Below are 7,940 nucleotides of genomic sequence, written 5' to 3'. Positions count from 1 at the left end.
CACAGCGGTGCCTGCAACGCGGCCGGCCCAGTGCCTGTGGCGGGTGTGCACGCTGCCAGGCAGGGGGGGCCTGGGCCCCAAAACACCCACCCGGCTGGGGCAGAGGCCCCTCATCCAAGGCCAGGCTATAGACAGACCAGGACACCCAGGCGCCCCCAGTGCTGGGGACAGGGTGTCGGCAGGGCTGCAGTCAGAGCTGCCCTTGCAGCCCCTCTCCACCAGCACCACCCCCCCGCCCCCCGCCCCGCTCCTGGGAAGGAACTAATGGGTGGCCACTCTCTAGCGGGCTGCACCCTCGCCTCTCTGACCCCCTGGGAAAGCCTCAAAGTGTTCAGGTTCTGCCCCCAGGCCCCAGCCACAAGGAGGCTGATGGATGCCACGGAGACACCCACAGGGGCTGCCACTGCCCAAAGTGCATGGGAGGGTTTGGAGCTTCCCAGCAGCATAGAGGGTCAGCCCATCAGCTGGGGGTCAGGGGGGCAGGCCCCTTACCCGTAACCTGAGTGCCTCAGCCTCTGGGGCCCCAAGCCCACCCTCCCTCCCATGAACGGGGGCAGGGGGCAGAGCTGGGTGCTAGGGGGTGGTGGCCACGGCTCCTTAACGCACGTGGCCAGTGGGTGGACAGGCCTGGCTTCCATGGCAGCAGCCTCCAGCCCTAGGTCAGGAGGGAAGAGTGCTGAGACCCCCGGAGCCTGGCCTTTGGCCGGGCTCTCCCTGCACCCTACCCTGCCACAGGAGCAGGGCTTTGTCGTGATGGGTCCCCAGGTGGGCACTAGAGGGCAAGCCCAGCATGGGGCAGGGGCCGAGGGGCCATGCACTGGTGGCTGCAGTGCCCCGACTAATATCGGGCGGTGGCGCCACCTCCAATAAAACAGAAAACTTAGGCTGAGCCTAGAGCCCTGGTGACTTGGGCTTGACCTTGGGCGGAACGCCCTGATTCCAGAAAGAATGAGAGCGTCTCCAGGATCTGCTCTCGGGCTGTTCACGGCCTCTAGCCCAGCGTCCCGGGTGAGAAGCGTGGGGATGGGAGAGGAGGCTCCAGCGTTGAGAATCACGGCCTGCTGGGCAGAGGGGAGCAGCTCGCCTCCTTAGGACCCCAGTAGCCGCGCCCCCAGGCATCTGAAAGCCACAGACTCCGGCGGAGCGGGCAGCCTCCCCTCCTCCCGGCGCCCCCGCGGTGTGAGCTGCAGACACACAGGCGCACCCGCACAGCGCGCACGCCCCCGGGCCGCCTCTGCTCCCTTCGGGGCTTGTGTTTGCTGTGCTCCGGCAGGGCCGGAATGGGGACACGCTGCACTCTCGCAATTGGCAGTTTCTCCTGAGCCCCCCCATGGAGGTGCCATATGTCCATGTCATGAATAGGCTCTGGGCTCCGTGCCACAGCTTGGGGGGCTGGTAAGAGGCAGCTGCCAATCACCTGCCAAGTAGGCAAGGGGAGGGACTGCCAGAGGGCCAGGGTGGGGCCAGGGCTTGGTCACTGGCTTTTACCAGGGTGGGATGCATCCCAGGCAACCCTGTGTTCTTTGCTGAAAACAAAGCAAAACCTAAGAAGTCCTGGGTTTTGACCTTGGTAAGTGACCAGAGTCCCCAACCCCTGCCTCTCAGCCTCTGGCCTGTCCATGTGCCAGCTGTCAGCCCAGGCCACCTGCTCCCTGCGCCTCTGCCCCCCGAATGTGCACCTGTGGCCCTTCACCAGTGAGGGGGGCCCAAGGCCTCCCTTGCAGGGAGGAAAAGGAGGAACAGGTTGGGCCAGCACCAAATGAGAGCCAGGCACCGTTAGTTCCCCCAATACTCCCGAGAACAGGGGATGATCATCCCCATTTTATAGATAAGCAAATGGAGGCTCCGCCAAACTGTATCAAGGTCTCCCAGCGCAGCGACGACAGAGCCAGATTCTGCTCAGGTCCTGACAGTGCACAGCCAGTGAGCCCTTGCCCCAAGCCTGGAGCAGCCCATCCCAAGCTGTGCCTGGGCACCCTCTGCCTGGTAGCCACCCACCCTGCCCCTCGTCCTGGGGACCTGGCTGCTCCTCCTCCACCTCCCAGCTCCATGACGCACTCTGTCCTGGCCCCTGCCCCCAGCTTAGAATGAACTCTTCCCTCCTCCTGCCAGCTCTGCGCTGCCTTCTGCCCCTCCTCCCTTAGAACGAACTCTCCTCCCAGCTCCATGATGCTCTCTGTCACCCCTCCCCACTTGTAGAACAAACTCTTCCCTCCTCCTGCCAGCTCCATGATGCTCTGTCCCCCACCACCCTTTAGAATGAACTCTTCTCTCCTCCCTGTCCTGCGGACGCTGTTGCCCATCTTGGTCAGAGAAGACCACACGATACATGGACACCTGTCTGGGGTCTGCACGTGTGTCCCTCTCTAACCCCAGCCCTCAGTCACCTCTCCCACCAGTGCCCGGTCTGGGTGTGACATGCCGGTGACTGTGGAATGAATGAAGACAGAGGCAGGTGCAGGCAACAGTGGTGCGCCAGGATCTTGAGGCCTGACTACAGAAGCCGCCGCCAGTGTCACACCGGCCCTGGGGGGTGGAGGGGCCCGCCCCGCTCGGGGCTCCACGGGGCCTTGCTCTCATTCCCGGCCCTGCTGGACGCGGCGACAGTCGGTTGGACGCACTGCTCCGGGTTAATTGGCTTCTTCTCCCTACCGGCATGACGGATTCTGCTTGACATTTCCCAGGATAGTTAATTGATAACCAAGTAATTTGTCATGGAGACCTCATTATATGCCAACTGGGTCCCCTAAGCCGTTAGCGTCTGTGCCCCAGAAACAAGATTGGCAAGTTAATAATGGAACCTTAATCACGCTGTTCCCTGCTGGCACTGGAATGGAATTACCTGGAGACAAGGTGAGACATCGTGGCTCTCCACGGGCCTTTGGAGAAGAAGCTTTGTGAGAGATCCTGAAGCCACTGACCCTTCTGGAGAAGGTCCCCTGACCTCGGTTTTCTCAAACAGGTGTACCTTCTCCTGGCAATGGTGCTGTTCCCCTGAGAAGTTCCCCTCTCCGCAAGGTGCCCTGAGGCTTGTTCAGGCCCTGGCTCTGTACTGGGCACTTGGCCCCCAGCCACAGTGAGGGGTTCAGGGGAAGGCATGTGACTCAAGCCTGGCCAGCCAACAAGCGTCAGCCTGGGGCTTCCGCTGGGGCCGCTGGGACAGCAGGGCTGCCTTGAGGAAGTGAGGCTGGGCTGATGAGGGAGCAGCCTCCTGGAGAGGGAGGGAGCCTCGGCCAGGCCATGCAGCGCCGGGACTGCCTCCCAGCATGAACTAACGAGGTGCCAGCTTTGCTTAAGTTGGTTTTTATCACATGCAACCTGGAGAGTTCTGATTATACACAGGGCATCTCCACTCAGACACCCATGTGCTGAGACTCCAGGATGCAAGCAATGTGCCGGGGCTGTGTGACGGAGCCCCCTGGGGAGGAAGACCACCTGGCACAGAGAGGCAAGTCCTGGGAGAGACAGCCTGGGTTGGGAGGAGGGTTGGGGGCGGGGGGTGGTGATCTTGAGGATGGCCTGGGTTCTGCTCCCCAGGGGGTCTTGGGCAGAAATGGAGGGAAATCTGGGCGGAAGCTGAAGAGGCGTGAGGCTGGAGGAGCAGCTCAGCCCCAGCTTCCACTTCAGCATTGAGGACAGAGGCAGCACAGTCCTGAACAGGGAGGCAGGCCCAGAGGAGGAATCTCAGCCCCACCGTGACCGGGACTCACCTGTTGTGGAATGTGGCAATGCCATTCATGCTGTACCTCTGTCAGACATGTGACATCGTGGCATCCATGTGCCTGAGAAACAAAAGCCAACTACTAATACCAGAACTCTTACAGGCAGCTTAAAAATTCAGCCGCATAGCCGGGCGCGGTGGCTCAAGCCTGTAATCCCAGCACTTTGGGAGGCCGAGGCGGGTGGATGACGAGGTCGAGAGATCGAGACCATCCTGGTCAACATGGTGAAACCCCGTCTCTACTAAAAATACAAAAAATGAGCTGGGCATGGTGGCACGTGCCTGTAATCCCAGCTACTCAGGAGGCTGAGGCAGGAGAATTGCTTGAACCCAGGAGGCAGAGGTTGCGGTGAGCCGAGATCGCGCCATTGCACTCCAGCCTGGGGAACAAGAGCAAAACTCCGTCTCAAAAAAAAAAAAAAAAAAAATTCAGCCGCATGCCCAGTCTTCCTGCTGGGGTCACTGGTTTCTGGGTGGGAAGTGAGGGCGGGCTTGAAGCTCTCATACATCTCTCAGGAAGGCACTGGAAGGTGCCCAGCATCCAAGTACAGGAGTGACTGTATAGGGTCGGGGACGCAGGGGAAAGAAAGTCCCAGCATGGGGTTGGGGAAGGCCTTGGTGATAGATGGTACGGCAGGCATACCAGGTGACTAGGGCAGATATAGGAGGAAACTCTGTACCTGCTATCTTTTGCTGCATAACAAATTATCCGAGAGCAAAGATTCACCATCCCCCACAGTTCCCAAGGGATGGGGACCCAGACACAGACTGGCCAGGTGGTTCTGGATCGGACCCTCGTGAGGCTCCTGTCCTGGGGTGACCGGAGCTGAAGGCAGCTGCAGGCTGAGCAGAGCTAGACGAGCCACTACCAAATGGCTCCTGACGAGGCTGAGGGCAGGAGGCTTCCTTCCCTGTCGTGCAGACGCCTCCATGCAGTGGCTTGGGACACAGCGGCTGACTTCCCTCAAAGTGGATGACGAGAGGCAGAGAGAGGGCAGGTGCCACCAACATGAAAGTCACAACATGTTCCAGGACTCAACACTAAGAGTGATGCACCATCATCACTTTGACAATCTGTTGGCCACACTGACCGAACCTGTTCTATGTGGCACGAATTCCAGGAGGTGGGGGTCAAAGTGGCCATCCAGCAGGCCAAGTGAAAGAAGACATTCATCAACGGCTGGATTTTTTTTTGCGACGGAGTCTCACTCTGTGACCTAGGCTGGAGTGCAATGGCGCCATCTCGGCTCACTGCCACCTCCACCTTCCTGGTTTAAACAATTATCCTGCCTCAGCCTCCCGAGTAGCTGGGATTAGGGGCGCCCACCACCACACCTGGCTAATTTTTGTATTTTTAGTAGAAATGGAGTTTTGCCATGTTGGCCAGGCTGGTCTCAAACTTCAGACCTCAACTAATCCACCCGCCTTGACCTCCCGAAGTGCTGGGATTGCAGGCGTGAGCCACTGTGCCCAGACTGGCCGGATGTTTTCCATGAAGCCAAAGGAGACTTATACTTCCACGGCAGGATTTGGGGCTAAATAAGTAATGGGTACAGAGAATATCAGCCCAGTCCCCTAAATGAGGCAGTTATTAAGTCCAGGAAAAATAAGAGGTTGTACAAGAAAAGAAATGCAATTATAATACATTAGTCAGCTGGGAAGGGTGTATGCTGAGAAACAGTAATGCACACATTGATTTCTGATTCAATCAAAAGGAGAAGACTGTGGAAGAGTGTGGCGGGGGGGCACGTCTGAGAGAACAAGCCTTCAACTGCCATGGCGGGATGGACATGGATACATTTCTAAAGCTGAAAAGAAAAGCAGGAAAAAAAAAAAAAAAAAAAAAAAAAGGCAGCAGCAGCAGCATGAGCATGGCTATTCAGGAGTAAATACCAAAAAGAATCAGCTACAATCACAGAACAGGTTGCCTCTCAGAAGGGTGGGTCAGCAGTGGAGGGCTGGTTTCATTCGAAGCCTCATAGTACTATCTGACCGTTCAAACCGCACATTTATGACTTCATTAAAAACATACGTGAAGCCAGGTGCGGTGGCTCATGTCTGTAATCCCAGCACTTTGGGAGGCCAAGGTGGTGGATCACTTGAGGTTAGGAGTTCGAGACTAGCCTGGCCAACATGGTGAAACCCCGTCTCTACTAAAAATACAAAAAATAGCCAGGCATGGCAGTGCATGCCTGTAATCCCAGCTACTTGGGAGGCTGAGGCAGGAGAATGGCTTGAACCCGGAGGCAGAGGTTGCAGTGAGCCGAGACTGCACTGCTGCACTCCCACTTCAGTGACAGAGCAAGACTCTGTCTCAAACAACAAAAAAATACATGAAATATAAGTAACTAAAACATAAGGGGTGAATCAACCAGGGGTAAGTAACTAAAAAGCAGAGGGGTGTCTGCAGCTTGGGCACTGCCCCTGGAGGAGTGGGTGACTCAGTAGCTGAAAAACCAAACCAAAGATTTCCAAGCTGCTGCCTGCTCCCAGCTCTGTCGGGCCCAGGCCACCCCAGGGTAGGGCCCCAGGGCCTGTCCTGTCCTCCTGGATTCTGCACCTCCTCCCCGGCCCCGCTTGGCCTTCCTGTGCTCCCTCCACGCCCCCTCTGGGCTGCTCTGGGTCTATCTGAGGATCTGTCCTGGTCTTCGTCCCTCCTGCCTCAGCCTGCCCCCACCCTGTCTGCCCCTTTCCGCACTTGACTCTCTTTTGGGCTCTGCCCATGGCAATTGGAGGGGAAGAGGTGCCTGTCCCCAGGGGAGGGCCCCAGCCCTGTCCACAGGGCCTGTGGTGCCTGCAATAGCTATCAGTTGGCCCCTCCAGCCGCACCCCCAGCTGGCCCCAGCAGCGGCCCGTGGTGGCAAGAGAAGTTGTTCCTCCTTCCCAGGAGGTGAATCGGGGATAGCAGGCCACGCTCCATCATCTCTGCGACACCCCGCCTAATTACACCGCGTGCTATTCATTTGGATGTCAGGGCTGCCGTGTGGCTCTGCTCTTAATTAATAATTTGGTAAAACTCCATTCAGGGCCTGGCCAGGGCAGTTCAGTGTGGACTGAGTGTTGGGGGGCCAGCCTTGTGAGCACCTCCCCTGCCAGCAAGTGTGGGCTCCCCCAAGCATTCCCAGGTAGCACCCCTCCACTCCGAGTTCCTGTTTGAAAGACCAGAGCCTGCAGGGAGAGAGGGGTGGGTGAGAAGTGTCTGCAGCTTGGGCACTGCCCCTGGAGGAGGGTGACTCAGGCTTCAGGGCACCCATCAGACACCCCTTCCTGCCCCAAACACTACGGCTTATTCTTAAAGCGTTGGTCACAATCCATCCCACTGATAAGAGGTTCAGAGAAGTGAAGTGGCTTACCCAAGCACACACAGCAGACAAGTACAGAGGCCTTGGTCTGGAACCCAGGGCTCTGGTTGCCTGTCACAGCCTCTTCTGCCAGGCCAAGAGACCCAAGCCAAGTCTTTCAGGGACTCTTCTGCAGAGGAAGCAGGGCACAGGCCCCGGAGTGGGGGTGCACCAGTCACCAGGATGTGAGGGGCAAGGCTGGCTCTCCTGGAGGGCGGGGTCCCCACGGGAGGAGCGTGGCTCAGGTGAGATGCTGTCAAGGGGCCACGGCCCAGCCCAGACCCAGATTCGAACAGTCTGATGCCCTTGGCCAGAGCAGGAATGGGGCTTGGGACAGCTAGGACGGCAGAGGGGCCCCTTCCTGGGGCCTGACCTTGGCCAGATCCTAAAGGACACTCTAGCCCTGGCGTATCTTCTGCTCCTGAGTGCCACAGGAGAGGGGACACAGGACCGGCAGGGGTCTCAGAGGCTCCACAGGCCTGGTCCACCGGCCTCCTTGGAGTCTCTCCCTCCCAGCCCCCAGGCAGGGTGGGGACCTAGGAAAGGGACATAGTGGCCCACAGGTGAACAGGAAAATCTATTTGGATCTGACTTGAATTATTAAGTGGTTCAAGAATATTCTTAGCTCTGGGCAGGCTGTGGTCTGCAGAGACGGACTTTACCACGGCTCTATTTTTAAAGTTCTGTGGGTAGAGTCAAGATGCCACTGCACTTAGGGCACCCCCAGCACGCCCTCTGCCTGCTGCCAGGGAGTAGGGTGGGGACGGGCCGGGGGGCACATGCCAACCCTGCAGACCCCCACTCTGCAGGGGACGGTGTGATGCAGGGATGGGAAGCTGGGGTTCCCCCACGTGCCAGGTGCCCGGGCCACCCCTCCC

The sequence above is a fragment of the Saimiri boliviensis genome, chromosome 17, assembly GCF_048565385.1.
Source record: "Saimiri boliviensis isolate mSaiBol1 chromosome 17, mSaiBol1.pri, whole genome shotgun sequence".
Taxonomy (NCBI): Eukaryota; Metazoa; Chordata; class Mammalia; order Primates; family Cebidae; genus Saimiri; species Saimiri boliviensis.
This window is presented reverse-complemented; position numbering follows the sequence as displayed.